At 37.6% G+C, this 21,823-nt stretch overlaps 2 long non-coding RNA genes across 2 annotated transcripts in view; one reads left to right on the top strand and one right to left on the bottom strand.

The window, feature by feature from the left end:
- Nucleotides 1-11,979, top strand: part of LOC115068438 — a 15,089-nt gene extending 3,110 nt beyond the window's left edge. The window contains exons 2-3 of the long non-coding RNA XR_003847788.1: nt 7,400-7,506; nt 11,761-11,979. This is a non-coding gene — a long non-coding RNA (uncharacterized LOC115068438). The remainder of the gene's footprint in view (nt 1-7,399; nt 7,507-11,760) is intronic.
- The window catches only part of LOC115068436, a 72,747-nt gene that overhangs the window by 8,545 nt on the left and 42,379 nt on the right, over nt 1-21,823 (bottom strand). The window contains exons 3-5 of the long non-coding RNA XR_003847786.1: nt 7,341-7,466; nt 6,994-7,111; nt 2,424-2,512 (exon numbers count right to left, since the gene is read on the bottom strand). This is a non-coding gene — a long non-coding RNA (uncharacterized LOC115068436). The remainder of the gene's footprint in view (nt 1-2,423; nt 2,513-6,993; nt 7,112-7,340; nt 7,467-21,823) is intronic.

The raw sequence follows: 21,823 nt of genomic DNA, 5'->3' as shown, positions 1-21,823 counted from the left end.
CACACACACACACACACACACACACACACACATTTTTCTTTAGAGTTTACAAATGATTAGATTCTGAGAAAATCCTATTTGATTAGATTCTACTATTACCAACATGCTACTCTTTCAATGAAAACCTCCAACTTCTCAAGACACTTACTTTAAAACCCCAAACTCTTGTCAGGCCCCAGCCCCAACATTCCACTTCATTTCTTACTTTTTTTTTTCTTATTTCATGTTACTCAACCCCGGCCTTTTAGGGCTTCAGCACAGAGGTTCTTACTTCAAAATGTACATTCGAATCATTTCGGTAGTTGTTAGGTAGTGGTAACTGGATCCCCCAACAGACATTTTTTATCAAATTTATCTGTGGTAGCGCCTTTGATGCTGGCATTCAAAAGCTCCTTTGGTGCCTCTGTGTGCAGGCAGTGCTGCTAACACCTAAAACCCAGGAGTAATATACAGGACACACAGCAGCACTGATGCTGTGAGACCATATTAAGGGTGTTGCTTTTCAATTGCATTGCATCCGTTTTCTTTTCTTTGTGAAAAAGGAATTCTTTAACATTTGAGGAAAGGGGGCTATTTTAACTAGCAGGGGGACATAGCATTTGGAAATTTCTGGCTGTTTAAAAGAGCCTAAATGACATCGCAGATTCTTAATACAATGGCACTCCATACCATCAGTAAATTAGGTTTATCACTTACAGCTCAGAATTTGCTCTTTCAGGCTGGAAATAACTAATTCTCTCACAGACTAACTTCTATTCAACCTTAGTTTATGGCAAGAAAATTTAATGGGTCATATTAATTTGTCTCGATACAGAAATGTAATTTAATTAGACAGATACATACAGACTTATTTTTCTGGGAGTATCCAAGGAACTGCATGGAATCCTAAACTCTGAAACACCATCTTCAATAATATTTGCTATAAAAGTTAATCATACACTTCAGTATAAATTTGTTTTATGTGATTTGTTCAGTGTTACTGGGTGAATGCGGGAGAGAACTGGCCTTGAGTTTTAACCTGAGGAATTACACTTGTGTTTGGGCTTTTGGCATTAAAATGTTTTTTATTTATCTATTTATTTACCTGTATAGATGTGTAGTACATGTTTGTGTGTGTGCATGTGTGTGTGTGAGGATATGCATGCACATGTATGTGCCTGTGTAGAAACCAGAGGTCAGTGCTGACTGTTTCCTTTATTCTTATAACTTGGCTAAATGGCAAACTCCAAGGCTCTTCCTGTCCCCACTGACCCAGGTTACAGGCACATACCTCTGCCCTCAGCTTTTATGTGGGTTCTGAGGTGGGGGTGGGGGGTCAAAATCAGGTCCTCATGCTTGTTTGGCAATTATTTTCCTGACTGAGTCATTTCTCCAGCCTCAGTGAAGGGGTTTACATCCATTTGAGGGCCAACAAGAACTTGAAGTAGCTTCAGGCTCAAGAGTCTTAAGGCAATTTCAGCCAGCTCTTGCAGTTAATCCTAAATTTCAATATTAATTAAGACAGTTGAATGTGAGACACCCACAGAAGGAATGAGGAAGGGTGATTAAATGTGGTGATCTAGGGAGCCAAAGTTTGAGGAGGGCCTGGCAGATTGCTTAGACTGATTGCTTAGAATTTGATGGACTAGTACCCACAAAGTGGGGGAGGAGCTTTCACAAGGAAAACATTTTAGATTCAGCTTCTTAAACCCACATTCCCTTGCTGCAGTTTAAAACAAAACAAGTAGCACTGAAGGGGCACCTTAAACAGCAAGTGAATCCCGAAGGCAGGTTTCTTTTCCAGTCACAACAGCAATGTAGAAAGACTTTGGTAAGACTAGACCCTGTGGGCATGACACAGTGACCATCACAGCTGTTTTTCTTGTTCATGGAATTGAAATTTGGTTCTTTGATTTTGGAGGTCAAGCAAATCTTTGGAGGTCAAGGAAATTGCTCTGTTTAGCATAATCCCAGAGACTACTGTGAGGGATTATATGAGCATCTCACAGTTGCCAGCTGAGATTAAACCAACTCACAGCTGTCCAGGTTAGACCTGCAAGAAGAATCCTACGAGCAGAGGTGCTTGTGTGCCCTGAGCAGAAGTGCATCTTCGTTCACTGAATGTACTGGCTGAAGCAAACTACTCCTTTTGATGAACTGAAACTTATTTTCACAGGTTTCTGGAATTGACAATGTCACATTTTTTTTTTTGTCATAAAAGTATTTTTGTGTTAAGAAAGGATCTATGTGATTAATCGTTTATAAACACCACCAAGCAGGAACACAGGTGGATGGATATAAAACTAATCACTCAAGAAACATTTTTAAACAAACTTTATAAAGAATTTGGAAACGCCAAAGCCAAATACTCCAGAAAATTTCCTCAGGCAAGAAAATGAGCAATTGCATAAGTTAAGAAAAAAAAAAAGTGACTACATACTTACCGGGTGGGCAGGTGTGGCAAGGGAGGTCTGCCTTTGTTGCATGGTCATCTCCACGACTCGCTACTTTATTATGGCTCAATGAGATTAGGCTGTGAGCCACAATTTCCGTTAGCCCAGAGAGTGAGGTTGATCAAGTGCAAATGATGATCGAGAAAGGAAAGAAGAAAATATCTTTAGAGATTCTTTACCATTTACTTCAGGTTTCTGTTTTGGGGAGCATCAGAGGAGTACATATTGCAAATACAGATTCAGTGACAGACTTTGATTTAGCAGTTCTGGTTTGGGGGCTGAGTTTTGCACTGTGGTGGGGATTTCTGCCCTGCCTTTCTCACCAGCTTGCTTTCAGACCAGACTGTGTCTTCTCCTGCATAGTAGACTTCAGCCAAAGCAAACTTCTTGAAGTGCCAAGGATCTGATGGTCTGTGTTCTGCCTTTGTGCCATACTGAATGGAATGTTTTTCTCATCTCTCCTTGATTTATCCTGCACATGTACACCTGTGTGATGTATAAAGTATCAGATACTTCTTTCTCTCTCCGGTCTCCTTTCACTGACAATCCCATTCAATATGTGTTTCTGCTTATATACCTATTGTACACAATGATTCTTTTTTGCTTAAAAATTCTCTTTCAGCCGGGCTGCATGGCATGTGCCTTTAATCCCAGTCCTTGGGAGGCAGAGGCAGGTGGATCTCTGTGAGATCCTGGTTCACATTGTGACTTCCAAGTGGACTGTGACCATAGAGACACTGTCAAAAAACAGCCAGCACAAAGGCAAAAAAAATCTTTCATTAGACTATGAACTTCTATATAGAGAGACCGTGTTTATTAATCTTTATGTTTTTATTTGTACAATTCTCAGTAATGATATATTTGACCTTTAATAAATAGTCAATCAAAATTTGTTGAACTAAATCAAATATTAGTTGAGTCAAAGAATTATTGATTCCAGTTTATAATGTCATTAAATAACTGAAAATTGGATCTTTTGTGAAAAGAAGGTAGGTAAATACAAAATGAGAGCGAAATTTAGATACCTGCTATAATTAGAATAAGTTTTTGAATTAGAAAAAGGGCTTTTCATGGAAAAAGGTCATGCAAATATATCAAATAATTGGGAAAGAACAAATGAATATAATCTTAAGAGTTCTTCATGTCAGAGTTTGGAGGTGGCTCCATTGGTAAACTGCTGTACAAGCTTGAGGACATGGATTTGATGCCCATCACCCATTTAAATAAAACCAGGCACAATGGCCCTTGGGAGGATGGTGCTTATGAGGTACCTGTGTTGGGCAGCTCACAACTTCCTGTAATTCTAGCTCCACAGGATTAGATACCCTCTTCTGACCTCTGTGGGTCCCTTGTACACACATACACAGAGGCATGCACATATACACGTAAATATAAAAAATAAAATAAATTTGTTTTTATTCCTTAAAAAACAAATTTAAGTTTATGATGAAAACATTTACAATTTATTTTTAAGAATCAAATTAGTGAGGCTCAAAAAACAAGCAGATTGTGCCTTAATTAAACAAAACTGTCATTTCCTATGGCTTCTCAAGAGTGTGGAATGAACTAGACCCAAGTTCAAATCAACATGAATGATGCTTCAGGTTTTCGCTTCTCTTAACTTTAGATTTGAGTTCTTGTCTTTCTAGAAGTGAAAGTGACTAGAGACCCTGAAGAATTAATATAAAGAGGTCAGATGAGTAAAGATGTGCTTTATGTGCTGGAAAACTTTCCAAAGAGAAAGTCATATGTCGGAATACTGTACTGTGTGCTGATGAGGGAAGTGAGGTGACGGGATGAATCTAAGTCTATTTCTGGCTCACATTCACAATTGTGGAGGGACAGTTTCTGAAGGAATGCACACATGCATACTTTGATGCCTTGCCAACCTTACTGGATTACTGTTATGGATGTTCACAAAAAAGAGGAAAAAAAGGAAGAGACTGATACAAAATTTTGGTAAAAAGCTGTACTAGTGTGACTAGACAGATCATAGACCAGATGAACTGTCTAATAGTGATAGAGTAGATGAAGAAGTCAGCTGTCTCTAACACTGCTCAGACATTTTGTTCAAATATTCTGAAATATTCCTAAACTATAGTTTCTATAGCTATCTTGGGGATGTACACATTTATGACCATAGTTATATTAGAGGTTTTCTATAGATTTGTATTTGTGTGTAACAAAGAAATTCCTACCCAGTTACTGAGTTTGTTCTGATGGTGGCAACTTCTCCTGAGGGCAGGTGCTATTTTTTTCAAATTTATAATCACTTGGATGCTTTGGTGGTTTGAATAATGTCTCCCATAGGCTCCAAGTATTTGAACATTTTGTCCCCACCTGGTGGTGCTGTTTTGGGAGGCCTTAGAAGGAAGGCCTTCTAGGCATGGAGGATGCATGTCATTGGGGGTGGGCTTAGAAAATTCTTAAGCCTTGCAGGATTTACAGTCCTGCTTTGCTTCCTGTGCCTGCTTGAAGATGTGAGCACTTAGCTTCTGCTCCGACTCCAGCCACCTTGACCTCCATGCCTCCCTGCTGTAATGGACTCTTGCCCCTTTGGAACCATAAGCAAAATAAACTATTCATTTTATAAGTTCCTTTGGTCATGGTGTTTCTATCACAGCCACAGTAACTAATACAGATGCCCTCTGAAAACTTGGAAGGATTATTCTTCCTGCTGCTTGGCTATGGAATGGAGCACGGGATGTGGGGAAAGTACAAGCTTTGGTTTGAGGTGGATTGGGGTTGTTGTTCCTGGTTCTACCAGAAACTTGGCAACTGGGCTTTAAGGGAAATCATTTTATTTCCTGGAACCTCAGTTTCTGTGCTAATAGTTCTGTATGGGACTGAAAAACTAAATGTGGTGTATGTGGAAATGTCAAGCTAGAAGTAAATATGGTACATACACCTTTGATAAACACTAAATTTACTTTGTTTTAATTTTGTTGCTATGAGCTTTGGTCAACTCAATTACTTTAGAAAATTAGTTCTTAAAACTTCCAAAATCTAGATTTAGAAAAGATATCTAAATTCCACTTATTTTTCTTCCTTTGAAAATTTGCAGATCTGCTCTTGTACCTTGTTAGAATTACTGATCTAATACTGAGGTATCAGGATAAAGTGCTGTATAGGACAAGAGGTCTCTGGGTTGGGGAACCACAGGCTTGTATGATATTATAGGTTCTTAGAACTGTGTGGCATCTAGAGCTGCTCTAAGTTGTATTTACAATTCATTTTTCACCTTATGCATCTGAGCACTCATCATCTGACACATGCTTAGAAGTCTCACCTTCCTTAAGGCTTCAGATCTAAGTTCTGAACTATCTCAGTTCCTTTGATACTTAAACCTGTGTGAGTGCAGGGGTTGTGCTAATTTTGTCACATTTGGTTGTCTGTCATATCTCCCATTTGGAAATCAACTCAAAGCAAAGGCAGAAAATATAGAGGAAACAATGCAAAGAGTGTAGGTGAGTAAGAGAACTGACGAGGGGTCCTCAGAGTACGTAAGGACTGTGTCCCAAGTTCTCAGCAGCTGTGCTGAACACCTGCTGGCTTCCCAAATGAACTCTGTTCTATTGTGTGGGGCCCCTATCCAGGCAGTTTCTTCTCAAGCCTTGTTTCCTTTTACCTCATCTTCTTGTTATTTCTGTGGTCGAAACTCTGGAACTTTCAGTCGAAACTCTCGAACTTTCAAGGTGAGAGAGAGAGAGAGAGAGAGAGAGAGAGAGAGAGAGAGAGAGAGAGAGCCAAATACTATTTATTATTATTTTTTTTAGCCCTGTAGGCATTCAGAAAATGTTTGGTTTCAAGTTGATCTCAATAAAATATTTGGCTGGAGTTAGAAATGAGCATTTTGGATGGAATTTTGTTAAATACCAGTTCGAAGCTGAATTTTGGTAAAGTTGTCCTGAATGCATCTATCTTTGTCAATGAATTTGTTTATTTATTAAATACATACTTTCTGGATTTTTGTGGGAAGAGAAGGTCAGACAGAGGAGCATGAGGATTAAAGCAATTACAAATAGAGGAAAGGATTCATGGAGAATGGTGTCTAGAGATAAGGCGTTACGAGAAGGGAATTTGAGTCATAGTGTGCATAAGTGGGTGTCCAGCCCAAGGCCAAAGCCGGAACTGCCATTGAGCTGAGCTTCCTATTGGCACGTTGTCCACATTCTGAATGGTGGAGACATTCTTGAGTAGGTAGTCACAATTAACAACAGAGAATAAGTGTTATCGACACAAAGGATGGTCCCTGTAAAATAAGCTTCATCTTTATGTAGTTTAAACTTCACAAAGCCATAAAAAGAAGTCAAAGTTTGCATTCTCCAAAACTGGGGGTTAAGAAGATGAATAAACAACCTTTTAAAGGAGTTGTTAGCAAATTGGATAATGAAAATGATGTGTAATCACACAGAAATAAATTTTTGTTAGAGCAGTCATTGTAGGTTACCTATGTAACCAGGGGTACAACCTTTAAGACTTGGCTTATGGCACCTTCCCTTTGTTAAAAAAAGAAAGAATATTTTGGTTTCTAGAGACCAGAGATGTAGCAACAACTTACCTCAGTGACACGAGCCATTCAGCTCTCTCAGTGGGTTTGTAGTACAGTGACTGAATCAGCTCGGGCACACTTTCTTCAGTAGAGAACATCCACAGACATAAAAAGAAGGAAGTTTACCCTAGAGATTTTTAGGAGAGACTGTTTAGAATCCAGTCTTAGGAAGATTCTTGCAATGGAGAAGGGACTTCAGTGCTAATTTTCTAAGAGGATATTTGGTTTGGGAGGATGGAAGAGATACTAAATCAATAAACACCAAAAAGTAGAAGTGGTTAAGCACTTTAAGGAGGCAAAGCTTAAGTCTCAAAGACAACAGCATGTTGGACAAGGTTGCAAAAGAGTCCACCTACCATTTGTCAGTGCCTTGGAGCAAGGACCAGGTTTGATTTTTCTTCTGTAATTCTTACAGTGCCCAACTGGTTCTCAATGACTTCGAGGGGTTGAGTACTATGGCACATTCTGGCAAAATTCAGATCCTGCAAGAAGATGATTATTTAGAAGAAAATGCATCCCACAGTAAGTTTAACTGGTTAATTATCTTACAGAAGCTCAATGTTCTTACTTAAAAATCAGGATCCCAGAATCTATCTCAGAATTACTAGAGGTTTAAATAAGACTATTTATATAAAGTGTTGAGCAATATCTGATATAGACCCATACTACTACTGTATTTCAAAAAATACTATTTAATGATTGCCATGCATAAAATTTACACTAAATTTTATGTGGATTATCTTCACAACAGTCCTATCAAGGAGATTCTTGAAGAAAATAAAAGTGGGAGAATATTTTACAGCAATATATTTCCACGGAAGAGTTACAAAACAGCATGGAACTTGTTTTCTGAAAGTTCAAATTCCAGAGAGAGAGGGAGAGAGGAAGGGAGAGGGAGAGGGAGAGGGACAGAGGGAGAAGGAGGGAGGGAGGGAGCGAGGGGAGGATGGAGGGAGGGGGAGAGAGAGAGAGAGAGAGAGAGAGAGAGAGAGAGAGAGAGAGAGGTGACTGAGAATCAGGAGGTATAGCAATTTTCTTAATTACAAAGGCCTTGTGCTGATCCTGAGAAAGCCTCCTAGTCAGCCCTTGTGCAAAGTCATTTGGAGCTTTGTGGGTCATAGAAAGGGAGGATAGAGGTAGTGCTGCCAGGAAAGGATAAAAGAAACATCTTTTTACACCATTTTAAGATATTAAGAGAAGTTCAGGACTTACTAGAAAAGACAGGGCCCATCTAGGGAAGAAAGTCTATGTTTACAGGGATAGAGGTGGGAGGCCAAAAGGGGGCGATCTGATGCCTAAGCTCTGAGGCTTAAAAAACAATCTATTACCCAAGTGCAGTGGTGAACACCTTTAGTCCCAGCACTTAGGAGGAAGAGGCAGTAGGATCTCTGGGAGTTCAAGGCCTGCCTGGTCTACATAGCGAGTTCCAGGCTAGATGGGAGACTCTGTCTCAAAAAGACCAAAAACAAAACAAAACAAAACAAAAACAAAATACCAACCAACCAAACAACAACAACAAAACAAACAAACAAAAAACCCAAAACAATGATCTATTAGGCTGAGTTTTAAAGATTTAAAGGCAGTAGAAGAAGCATTAAGGGGCTCTAGGAGACAGATAATAAACACTCAAACTTTATTTGAGTATATTTGTTTGCGGGGGAAGGAGTGCAGGGATTCTTCAGAAATATGTATTTTAAAAATTATTTTATTGAGGTAAATATACTTAGAGTCAAAATACAGCAATTGTAAGTACACAGCTTAATGAATTATCACAAAGTGAACGCACCCTTATAACCACCACCAAGTCAAGAAAGAGACCATTACTATTTTCATAAACACTTACAACTCACAGCTTTCAAAGGCTGAGTCTCTTCAGTGAATTTGTGTCCTTCCAAAACAGACATTTAAAATTCAATGTTACCAGTTAAGAAAGCTTGTGAATAAAGTTTGTCCTGAATATGAGTTGCATAAGACACTTAAAACATATAAAATTCTGTGGCTAGAGAGATGGCTCAGTGGTTGAGAGCACTGTCTGCTCTTGTAGAAGACCCAGGTTCGATTCCCAGCACCCACATGGTAGCTAACAGCCATCCTAACTCCAGTTTTAGGGAAATCTGACACCCCTTTCTCTGCCTCCTGAGTGCTGGGATTAAGGGCATGTACCACCATGCCTGGCCAAGAGATAATAAAAAAAATATTTTGTTTGTCATTTTTACTTTGTGTGTATTGAGTGTATTGCTTGCATTTGTTTAAGTGAACCTGTGTCATACAATGCCCAAGGAGGTTAGAAGAGGGCACTGGATCCCTTCGAACTGGAGTTATGGACAGATGTTAGCTACTTTATGGGTACTGGAAACTAAACCCAGGTCCTCTGCAAGGGCAGCCAATGTTCTTAACCACCGAGCTATCTCTCCAGCCCCCTAAGAGATAATTTTATACACCGCATAATCTATTAGGATAAAATAAGTTCCAAAGAGAGATTCCCATTTTTGTAAGGGAACGTGTTTCTTAAAGCTTTTAAGAATATATAACTTTTGGTGGTATTCCAAGTACATTGTGTGCTCAGCAAAACATTTGTCAATAATGATAATGGTGATAGGTTGCCTTTTAATGTAATTAATCATGATCCTTCTAAAGCAATAACATGTAAGAAATATAACTTTCAGTTCTTCTGAAGTTCCTGGTTGGAGCCTCATGAGAGAGAAAAGTTTATGGGTGTTAGTGATAATATTTTTATGTATCACTGAAATTATTTTGTCCTTTTCCTTCATTCTTCTGAACAAAACAGTTCTGCAGATGCAGAAAGAGGGAAAGAAAACAAAACTAAAAAACAGAAATAAGAAGGGAAACAAATACTGAACTGAAGAAAATTGTAAAAGACCCTTCTTTTGCATCAAGGAATCAGTACTACAACTCAGTATAGGAATTTGTACTATAACTCAGCATAGCGATTAACCATTCATTTTATTTTTATACAGATTTCATTCTGTACATATTTTTATTTTGGTGAATATTCACCTCTGAGTTTCTCTATGTCAGCCACCAGAGATGGAAGGCCACTAGCATGAAAAGAAAGCCTTTTGCCAAAAGGGAAGGTTATCTGTTTCTATAGACCACAGTATCTTTCATGGCTCTGTCATTTGAAACCTTATGGAAGATACAGGGCATATGACATGTAAATGTGATGATTAACACTGAATATGGCACGTTTACCTGTTTATGAGTGTTAAGTAAGCCTGGTCTTATGAACACCCCAAATGATGCTCAGGGCACTTCAAATCCATTAATGATTTGTTTCAACTTGATTTTTAAATTGTTGGCAACACTAGGAAGGGATGAGGTATTTGTTTTATAAGGATGTGTGAATTTTATGTTTTGCTGTCTTCAGTAGTAGAAAGGTACAATTTTATCCTTTAGCTTTTGGGGTTAAAATATAAATAGATACTGAATTTATTAGAAACTTCCAGCTGTCTACTTCAGCCAGTGGATTATAACTTAGCAGGTATGCTTTTGAATTAACTGTTTAGTTATGACAAATTGAATAATTATTTGTAACACTGTAAAACAATAATATAATCAGTTCAAGTAATCTGTAGGGATGTGTCATATGGTACAAAGAAAAGTGAAGTCTCCTTTTGGGTTTCCTACTTAGTAGCTGCTGATCTGGAGCCTTAGAGTCAAGTAGTAGTGAAGATATGGGAATCTTTATTTTACCTCTAGGACCTTCAGTTTTCTCATCTGCAAATCAAGACATTTAACATTCAAGTTTCAGATAAGGTTATTGCCAGGACCAAAGAGGGTGTGCATTCAATAATCTCATCATAGTCAGTGTTCGATGGATAATTCAGCTGAAGAAGCCACTATATTCCTTTCCAGAGCTGAATGCTATGGTTCTGAGATGTATTTCAGTTGCATGTTTATTGAAAACGCTGACATCCCTTGGAAGGAGAGAAGGAAAGTCCTTATGGACTTATCCAGCACATTTCTTCAGAGATGTGTGTTTGCGGTAAGGTGTCCTTGGGAGCACCAGGACTGAGACATGAAGCATGAGCCGGGAAGGATGATGACAGAGAAAAGACCAGTGTGCACAGGAGGCTCCAAAGGAGACAGATTAACCCTCCTATCAGCATCTGCTCTCTGTACTGTCCACGTCTGTAAATGCAACCTGGGGTGACTTGAAACAGCCGGAGTCCAGGCCATCCCCAAGACCTGTCTAGTTCACCCCAAACTTAAAGCTTAATAGCATCCTACATTTTTTGGACAAAGCCTTTTCCCGAGCCATAGGATACGGACAGAAAAGAGAATAGCTTGCTTGCTTTCAAACATGAGGAAATTTAGTCCTGAGAGGCTAAGTGGGGGCTGTCTGATACTTAAGACCAGACGTCCTGGCCTGTCGCTCCATCCTGGGTCTTCTGTGAGATTTTGTCGGAGATGTTGTGTACACTTGATAATGTCTTTCCTTCCCATTTTAAATCTTTCTGAGCTTCATTTTCTTCATAAAATGGGACTGTCAGTAATACCTTCAGTGTGTTTGAAAAAAATAAAGGTAGATTACATGTATGGAGTGCTTCATGTAACAGTATTTACAATGCTGTAACACTCCTGGTATCAATGGTCATAACATCCCTCTAGCGTGTCTAGGAGGTAAGTGTGTGTTTAATTCCTAGTATTGCTTTTCTATTGTTTTCTCCAAGGGAATTCCATATATCGAAAGACTTTATATATCAAATTGCTTACATAGCTTAATCATTGCTTTTTATTATTATCACGTATTAGCTGGAATTATCGATCAGCGACTGTAGCAAGATTGAAGTGATATGGATCCAGTGAAAGTCACAAAGTCTGATACATAGAGAACCGCTTTCTCTTCAAGTGTGCCTCCTTGGGACATCAAATGTATCTAAAACAGCTTGCTGACCTCTCACACTGTCTCTGCAGTTTCTGGACATGGCTGAGCTCTCATATTTAATGAATGAGCCAAACTCCATTATTATAATCTGAGTAAGTTGACGTTTTATGTGTGATCTAATTCAGTTTTTGAATATTACATTTTTTCCATCACATCATGGGAAATTGGTGTGGTCCAGAGATATTCAAAATAAATTCATTAAGAATGAAACCCAAGATGAATTATTAACATGCTACCAGGAGTTATTGGTTAAGAGGCACACCAGTCTCTCAGACACTACATTCTGATGTGTAATACACAAGTTATGTAATTTATTCATTGTCATTAGAGGCCAAGTTCAACTATAATTTTAAATATTTTTTATACTTCAGTCATGAAATTTTTATAATATCAAAACACAAAGGAAGTTTTCTAGGTATGTAGAAATTAGATCATTTGTTTCTAAATTTAACTGTTTAAGGGACAAACAATAAAGGAGCTTGAAAAAGACACATTTATATAAACTCATCATTTATTTTTGCCAAGATATATTACACAGAGAATCTTATGTCTTTCAAATATTATTGGGCCAGGCTAAAATAATTTCATTGTGAAAGCATTTTTCCTCTCTGTGTGCAGGCTAAGTGCATATTTTGTGATCTTAGGAATAACTTTCCAAAGCTTTGTAAAGAATGTAGCAATAAAATCTAATAAGAATTATGGCTCATGACTTGAGTGATGTCAGTACTCTTTTAATCCTCCCAAACATGAAAACGTTTTCTCCTCCTAAACAGATTTCTTAACTCTTTATTTCTAAGGAAATAAGGCATTTTGCAATCCCATTGGTAAAGTAAGAGTTAAAGGAAGATGTATTTTTCTTTTATGAATGTTTATGCTTATCAAGATACCTATTTTAGAAAAGGATATTCATGCTAAAAATAATATTTATGAATATATATACTATTTTGCCTGACTTTTCACATTTATTTAGTGTGAGAGCTCTTAAGTTCAGTTGTGTGTCATAATCTTCTGTTTTCTTTTATCCAGTGATCACAAACTGGAGCATGAATCAGTATTACCTGGTTGGAAATGGCTAGACCCATTTGGAGGTATTGATTCAGAAGTCCTGGGGTGGGTGCAAAAGCTTGCATTTCTAATAGACTCCCAGGTAATGTGGACAGTAGATAGGCTGATAACAACCCCTTTAAGCCATGTTACCAACTTTTCATCTTACAATTTAATTTGGTGAGATGAAATCATCGTGAGACATACAGTCCTCTAAGATGAAGCCAAAGTTCAATAATCTAGCTATGGCTTGGCTATGTCACTAGACTTATTCCAAGTCAACGAACTATATGTAGAAAAATACAGCTGATGAAGTGGGTCGATGCTTGAAGCTGACAAACTGAAGAATCTCTACGGGTAAGTGTGTGACTTCTTCAGGAACATCACATTTGCCTGCAGAGATTTCCCAGTCTGCCATTGTGCAATTACATTTAAGATGTAAAACAGTTGTCTTCATCCTAAAATGGTCTCTCCAATTCTCCTAGATTTTAGAACTATATTCATGCAAGATTGAGATTAGACAGGAAGTAAAGGCTGTCGCTGGGGTTCAAACGTAAGAGTGCACGATAATGTCTGCTAGACCTCTGCCGCATATCTCCTGGAGAACAAGGACCGGGACAAGCAAACTTCAGGTTTCACTGTTACAACGTTCAGCCGTACTGCAAGCCTCACAGTTGCCTCGTAGTTGGGCCACATCCTTGTGTTTCAAGCATTTCAAGCAATTTTATCGATATACTAGACATTCTAATTAGGTTTCTTCAAGTCTTTTTAAGTTTACAGCTCAACCCAAGTAACTACAAGGGAGAAATACGATAGGAGACAGAGCGCTCTTTTACTCTCCCCATCTCTTCTATCTAGCGGCTGTCTTACAATAAATAACAATACCTGCTGCTATTTTTGTTGTTTGAGAATTTCATACATGCATTATCGTGTTTTGATCAAATCTACCCCCAATTTCCTCCTCAAACCTCCTGCTAACTCTTAAATTGTTGAGACAATCTATAATGCACAGCATTTACTCAAGGAACGCGATCAAATTTGTGAAGAGAATATTAGCTCCACAGAGTTGATGTTTTGTGCATTAGAACATATTTTCCCCAGTGTTAACTATAAGTTTATTTCACTATTTCAGTAGAACAGGGACTCGGAGTTTTTTGGTCCCTGCTGTATCTCAGAAGGGAGAATTGTTCCCGTTTTACAGAAGGTGTTTAGTAAACATTTGATCGATTGACTCACTGCAGATTTTTTTGCAATTATTTACTATTTAAAAGAGGATATATATATATGTATGAAAATATATCCAGTCACATTTTATTGGTAACAAAGTGAACATATTTAATCTCAGGCAAGATAAAATAAGAGAAAATTAAATATATACAATCAATGTTGTTAACAAAGAATAGCCATAACAAAAAAATGTTATATTGGAGACTTTTGCTAACATTTGATTTATAAGTAAAATTAATAATCTTTTTAAAAGTTCAGTGATGTTATGTTATGCCTTTCAGGCATATAGCTGAATTTTAGATGAGTTTTTTAGTCCTGGCCTATATCCAAATTTATGTAATAGTGAATCACAAAATTAAGTTTGATTGTGTTTACACAGCACAGTGTCTGTCTTGATTATCTCTTAATCTACACTACACACGTACTTGGATGTTAAGATGATTTTAAAAAGCATCCTCTTAATTGTATCCTGGCTTCTCTAAATAAATCATAAATACAAACTTAACGTCAAATCTCTCATAAGCGTGCAGAGGATGTAACAGGTGGCCCTGATCTGATGTGAGCACAGCTGAAATCATGTGTTGAAATAATTGCAGGCTGGAAAGATAGAAAACATCTGGGCTCCCAAGGAGACCAGTTCCATCCTTTAAAAGTAGAGAGATACATCCTTCTTGAGTCTGCAGAAAAAAAGTGGGCTTGTGCTGGAACCTCTATGATCCTCAGCTTGTTCCTCTAAGTTCTAAGGACTGGGGTCAGCACACCTCAACTCTGGAGGAAACACAAGGCTTCCACCAACATTTGTTTTCTCAGTGCTTTCCTTTGGTCTTGTATGTGCTTGCTGGACATGGCTATCTTATTACCCGTTCTCTTGAAGGAAAATTGAATTTGGAATCATAATTGTTAATCACAGCTGCCATTCTCTCGCTGCCATACTGCTGATTATTACTTTCTTGCAACCATCTTGTTTCTTTGCTTCATGTAAAGGCATGGGTGGAACAGAACCTTTGGACAGTCTTATCATTTTAGTTGCTTGTATTACCAGGCTACTTAGAAAGAGGCAAGCTATAATAATAGTATAGGACACTTGCTAGTTTAAGCATGTAGTTAAAAAAAATACAACTGTCTGAATGCAAAAATTTAATGTATAAGCATTATCTACCACTAACATATTGATACAGATGCATATTGATACATGTACAAGATGGAAAGTCTGAAAAAAATCAAATGGTACACATGCATTTTGAATAACGCATTCTACCCAGTGATTGTCAATCATGGTTGAAAATCAGGAATATGCTGGATTTATGGAACAGGCAGATTTCAAAGCTCTAACCAAGATACCTTGAACCTAAATATGCAAGGTATGAATTTGAGAATCTCTTAAAATTATATTTTAGCACAATTTTACATTCACAGCAACACTGAATGGAAAATACAGAGAATTCCTGTGTGCTTCCTTCCCATATGGGCATAGTTCCCCCACTACTGATATCTCCAACCCCAGTGATATGCTTGTTACAACAGATGAGCCTATATGGACACAAGGCTTTTTACTCCAAAGCTATAGTTTTCATTACAACTATTCTTGGCATTCTATGTAGGGGTTTTGATGGATGTATAATGGGACATATGCAATAGTACAGTATCACACAGAATAGTTTCACTGCTCTAAAAATCCTCTGTGCTTTACCTGCCCTATTCCCACTAGTGCCCGGCACACACTGATCTTTTTATAAATTTTCCCTCTCTGGTGTTGTATTGGTGAATCATATAGCAGATATACTTTTCATAGTGGCTTACTTTACTTAGTAATGTACACTTGGTTTCTTCCATGTCTTCATGGGTTGATAACTCATTCATTTTTAGTGATCAATAATGTTCCTTTGTCTGCTTGTACCAAAGTCTATTTATTCAGCTACTGAAAGACATCTTGGTTGCTTGTCCATTTTGTGGATATAGCTGGTATGAACATCGAGGTTTAGGGTCTTGTGACTACATTTCCAACTCTTTTGGGTAAATATCAATGAGTATGATTTACAAATCAGATAGTGTAGCATTGGAAGAGTCTGCTAAACTCTCTTCCAAAGCGGCAGCACAATTCAGCTTTCCCCACAACAATGAATGAATACTTGCCAGAATTTGGTATTGTCAGTGTCTGGAGTTTGGGGCATTCCAACAGAAACCCAGGACCTCACTGTTTTAATTTGCAAATCCCCAAAGACATGCAATGTTGGACGTTTTTCATGTGCCACTTACCACATCTTCTTTGGTAAAGTGTTGTTCGGATTTGTCCAATTTTTTGTGAGGTTCATTTACTTACTGGATTTTAAGAATGTGTTGTATATTTTGGATAACAGTCCTTTTCAGAGAAATCTCAGAAAGTTTTCTCCTATCTATGTCTTATCTTTTTTTTTTTTTTTTTTTTTTTTTAGGCAAAGTTTCCCTTTAGCCCCACCTTTTTTGTCTTTTTGAGGCAAAGTCTCCCTGTAGCCCCAGCTGGCCTGGAAAGCACTGTGTAGACCAGGCTGGCCTTGTACTCACAGAGATACATTTGCCTCTGCCTCCCAAGTGCTGGGATTTAAAGGCATGTGCCACCACGCCCGGCAGAATTTTGACATTTTAATGAAATACTGTTTATCATTTCTTTCATGGGTCATATGTTCAGTGTTGTATCTAAAAATATCTGCCATGCTGAAGGTCATCTTTTATATCTTCCAGAAATTTTGTAGTTTTACCTTATATATTTAGGCCTATGAAACATTTTGAGTTAATTCCTCATTCTTGTGAAGATTGTAAGACCTATGTCTATATTCAAGTTTTTATACATAGAGGTTCAATATTTTTTCAGCATCATATTTTGAAAAGACAGACTTTCTACTGTCTTTGCTGTTTTGTCAAAGTTGAGTTTGCTGTTTATGTGGTTCTACACATTTTTGTTGTTGTTGTTTTGTTTTATTATTCTGTCTGCTCCTTTCCTGGTACAACACTGCCTTTATTAGTGTAGCTCTCTTGAAGTTGACTAGGATCAGTCAACTGATTTAGTTCTCCTTTAACTCTGAATTGCTATTATAGATCTTTTTTGTCCTTATAGATACTTCAGAATCAGTTTTTCAGCACTCAGAAAATTATTTACTGGGAGTTTTTGACTGGAACTGTGTTGACTACATAGATATCACATAAGGCAGAACTGGCCCCTTGACAATACTGAATCCTTTTATTCACCAACATGAAGCATCAGTCCACTTAGTTGTTCCTTGACGTTTCACCAGAATTCTGTAGCTGTCTCCTACAGATCTTGCCCTTTTTGTTGAATCTATACCTAAGTATTTCATTTGGAAGGTTTCTTACGTGATTGTTTTTAGTAATGTGTTTTTAATTATACATTTCACTGTTCATTGCTCATTAACCTCACAACTTGCAAATTTTCTGTAGTTGCTTATTATTAGTACCAGGAGTTTCTTTGACTCTTTTGGATTATCTATTTAGATCTCACTATAATCTATGAAGTGAACACTTTTTCTTCTTGTTTCAAAGTTTGCAAGCCTTCTATCTCATTCTTTCGTTTCACCGCTATGACTCCCAGTACAGTGTTGAAAAGCGGTGGCAGCGGATGCTCTTGTCTGTCTTACTCCTTGATCTCAGTGGTAATGTTTTAAGTTTCCTCTCATTATGATGTATGTCTGTACAATGTAGAAGGTATTTTGTAGATGTATTTTATTAAGTTAAGGAAATTCTACTCTTTCTAGTTTAGACAGTTTCCCCCGAATGAGTGTTGGATATTGGTAAATGCTTTTTCTGCATCTCCAATGTAATCATGTGATTTTTTTTTTCCTCTTTAGCCTATTGGTGTGATAGAGCACACTAAGGATTTTTCAAATGTTGAGTGAACCTCACTAACCTTTGATAAATTTCAGTTAATCATTGGGTATACTTCTTTATATAATTGTTAATATAATCTGACAGTATTTTGTTGAGGGTTTTTGCATATCTGTTTATCAGATGCATTGGTCTATAGATTTTCTTTCTGGCAGTTGTGTTTCTGATTTTGGTATTAAGGTATAGCTAGCCTCATGGAATGAATTAGAGAATATCCCCTCTACATTTCTGCAAGAGATTGCAGACAGTTGATAAAATTTCTTTCTTAAATATTTGGTAGAAGCCACCAGCAAACGTATTTGGGCCTTGTGCTTTCTGGGTTTTAGGGCTATTAATTATTGGTACAATTTCATTAAAAGATTTAGGCCATTCTGATTATCTGTTTTATCTTGTGTGAGCTTTGACAGGTTGAATATGACAAGGAATCTTTCCTTTTCATCTGGATTATCAAATTTGTAGGCATATAGCTATCCACACCCATTTATTATCCTTTTAATGCCTATGTTATTTTATAACAATGTCTCCTCCTTTATTTCTAATATTTATACTTTTTCCTTAGTGTGCTTAGGGATTGATTAGTTTTATTGATCCTTTCTAATAACTAGCTTTTAGCTTTACCAAATTTTTCTATTGATTTTCCTCTTTCAATTTTATTGATCTCTGCTCTAATTTCTAAAATGATTCTTCATCTTCTTTTTGCTTTAGATTTAACTTTTTGTATATTTCCTAAAGTTGAAGTTTGCATATTAATTTATGCCTATATATTTCTTTAACTCATCCTGCAAAATTTCACATCATATTTTCCTTTTAATTGAGTTTCAAACTTTTTTGACTTCTTATAACATTTATTCTTTGAGCTACAGGTCAGTTAGAAGTATATTAATATAAAAGTTTATTTTTATAGCTGTTAGTGATTTTTTTCATTGAATTCTCTGTGGAAAGATGGCATATGACATGCAATTTTTAGCCTTTACAAATTCCAGGGTATGCTTTATGGTTCAGAAAGTGGTATCTTGGGGAATGTTCCATGTGGGCCCGAGAAGCATGTTCAAGCTGTTGTTGCTGAATGAAGTGTCTATTCATGTTCCTTGTTGATATTGTCAAGTTCAAGTGCGTTTTTACTGATTTTCTGCTTGTTGACTAGTTTATTTCTGATAAAGAAGTGTGAGAGTCTTCAACTCTAATATGGATTGGTCTGTTTCCTGTTGCAAGCTTATGAGCATTTTCCTTGCATATTTGGTCCTCTGCTATTAGGCATATACGTACTAAGTATTGCTATGTCCTTCTGCAGGTTATTACTACTTCAAACCCTCTTTGTGCTGGTAACATCCCTTTGCTGTGAAGACTGTTCTGCTTGAAATGTCACTATTTGTGTTTTCTTTTGATTAGTGCTAGCATGGTATATCTTTTGCCGTAACTTCTAATCTATATGTCTTGATAGTTAAAGAGGGTTCTTGAAGACAAAAAGATAGTTGGGTCATTTTTATTTACTCTCACAATTTCTGCCATTTAATTGCTGTATAGAGACCACTTACGGTTAAAATGATCATTATCATTGGAGTAATGGTACTTGTTTCCAGTTTGTTGCTTAGCATGTCACTATAATTTTTCTTTTATAGGTTTTCTTTTATAGTTTGAATTACACATTTTCTCTTCTTTCTTGGCATGTCAGTTATATTTCTTTTTAAAAACCTTCCTTGGAGTTGCCTAGCCTTTCACTGTACATATATACTTACAGTACATTCAAATTCAATTCATATTATATTGCTTCCTATATAATGCAAGTGCTTTACAATAACAAAATATTCATAATTCCTCCATTTTACTCCTTGTATTATTGCTTTATCCATTTCACTTATGTCTAAACACACAAACACATATGTATGTTTATGTGTATATATGTATAAAACATGTGTACACATTGAATTCAGCATTGCTAGTATTTTGAACAAACAGGTTTTAAGAATAAGACTTATTCATGGTCTGGTGCTCTTTCTTTTCTTTGTGTAGCTCTGAGTTTCTGACCCATATCATATTCCTCATCTGTGAGAACTTCTCTTAACATTTCTTCCAAGGCAGTTTGAGTGGCAAGAAATTCTCCCTGTTTGTTCTCTTAACAAAGCCTTAGTTCCCTTTTACTTTTGAAAGGATAATTCTACAGGCTGCACAGTTCTAAGTTGGTGTTTCTTCTCTTTCAACAATTTCTGTGTCTCACACCACCAGGTTGCTGCTTGCACGATTTCTGAGAAGCCATGTCACTATTACCTTGCTCTTCCATAGTCACGTGTGGGGGCACCGTGACTTGGTGTCCCTGGAGTTTTGAACTCACAATTCCCCACACTGATCTTCTAGCAATTGGAACCTGTGCTTTCCTACCTAGGCAGGTGGGAAAAGGAGTTTCTTCCCCCAAGGAAGTTTTTGCTCCTGGTCACGTCTCTGTTTTTCCAGTTTGGGGGCAGCGGTCATCCTTGGGCCCTTAGATGGATCTAGAACTTTTGGGACTTCTGCTTTTTGTTACTTGTTATGGCAGGGTGAGGACTTTTAAACTAAAAATGCCAATCTTGAAACTGAAGTTTAGGTGTTTCTAGTCTTATAGGACAAGTCTAGTGATTGGAAAGCTTTTACTGCTCACCAGCCTTTAAAAGAAAAAGTATAAATTTATATATATTATATATTATATATACACATGTGTATATATGTATGAACTTATAATTTACACACACACATACATACACACATGTGTGTGCACAGTGATAAAGCAGGTTTTTCTAGTGTGTGTTGGTGTGGAAGAGACCCTGGACATTCCCCTCAGTTTCTTCCCTTAAGGCAGCCCCAACCTGCCTCTGTAGAGCCTGGGATTTGCCAATCACACTGGTCTCTCCAGCATGGGGAAGCAACAGTGATTTCAACTGCTCTCTCAGGGTGGTGCTGGAGAGGGAGGGGCGTGTATCTTAGTGACCAATCAAGGGAAAGAAGAGCAGCACCCAATCCCCGCAGGGGCTTCAGATATTTGCCCTGCAATTGACACTGGGTAGGACGATTATGCAATTGGAATCAAAGGAAGAAACCTGTTTGCTGCGCAAAAAGACCATTTTGCAACTTGTCTCCTTTAAATGATTTTGTGCGGGCAGAGTGTTATTTAGTTAACCCGGCCTAAGGGGATGTTTTAAAGGTGGAGGATTGCCCTGGTGATGAACAAATAAGAGAAATAAACTTCCAGTGGGGCTGGGTTGCCTGCTGACTGTGATTTCCTGATGATCTATAACAATGGTTATTCACTAACAGCTGGCGCATGTCTCCCTCGGACAAAGCCACTGGGAGAGCAGGCGTTCTGATTGGTGAACCAGAACCGTTTCCCTGGTAACCGTTAACTAGCACGTGTTTTATTGTTTCCAACTGCTTTTCCCGGGGTATTTGCAGGTGGTGGGAGATGCTTTCTTAAAGAGGGGTCATAACCTCATGAACTTTCAGATGTTGCAACAAATTGGGGAACAAAATATTTTTTTCTTTCAAATATATTAAGTAGAACTTATTGCATAGCATTTCAAGACAGATGCAGCCGCACACTTTTTCCCTTTTCGTTATTATTTCCAGATGTTACCAATTTTAAAGCCAGAGTTTCATTTTAAGACCCTGATGTATAGGAAGGTAAGATTAGTCGACTGAAGAAGGGTCACAGAATATTACTTTGGCCGTGTGTGTGTGTGTGTGTGTGTGTGCGCGCGCGCGCGCGCTCTGGGTACACATTTTGTACTGAAATGTGAGTTAAACCATAAAATGTGA

This window comes from Nannospalax galili, unplaced genomic scaffold, assembly GCF_000622305.1.
Source record: "Nannospalax galili isolate Female #2095 unplaced genomic scaffold, S.galili_v1.0 scaffold286, whole genome shotgun sequence".
Lineage (NCBI taxonomy): Eukaryota > Metazoa > Chordata > Mammalia > Rodentia > Spalacidae > Nannospalax > Nannospalax galili.
This window is presented reverse-complemented; position numbering and strand designations above follow the sequence as displayed.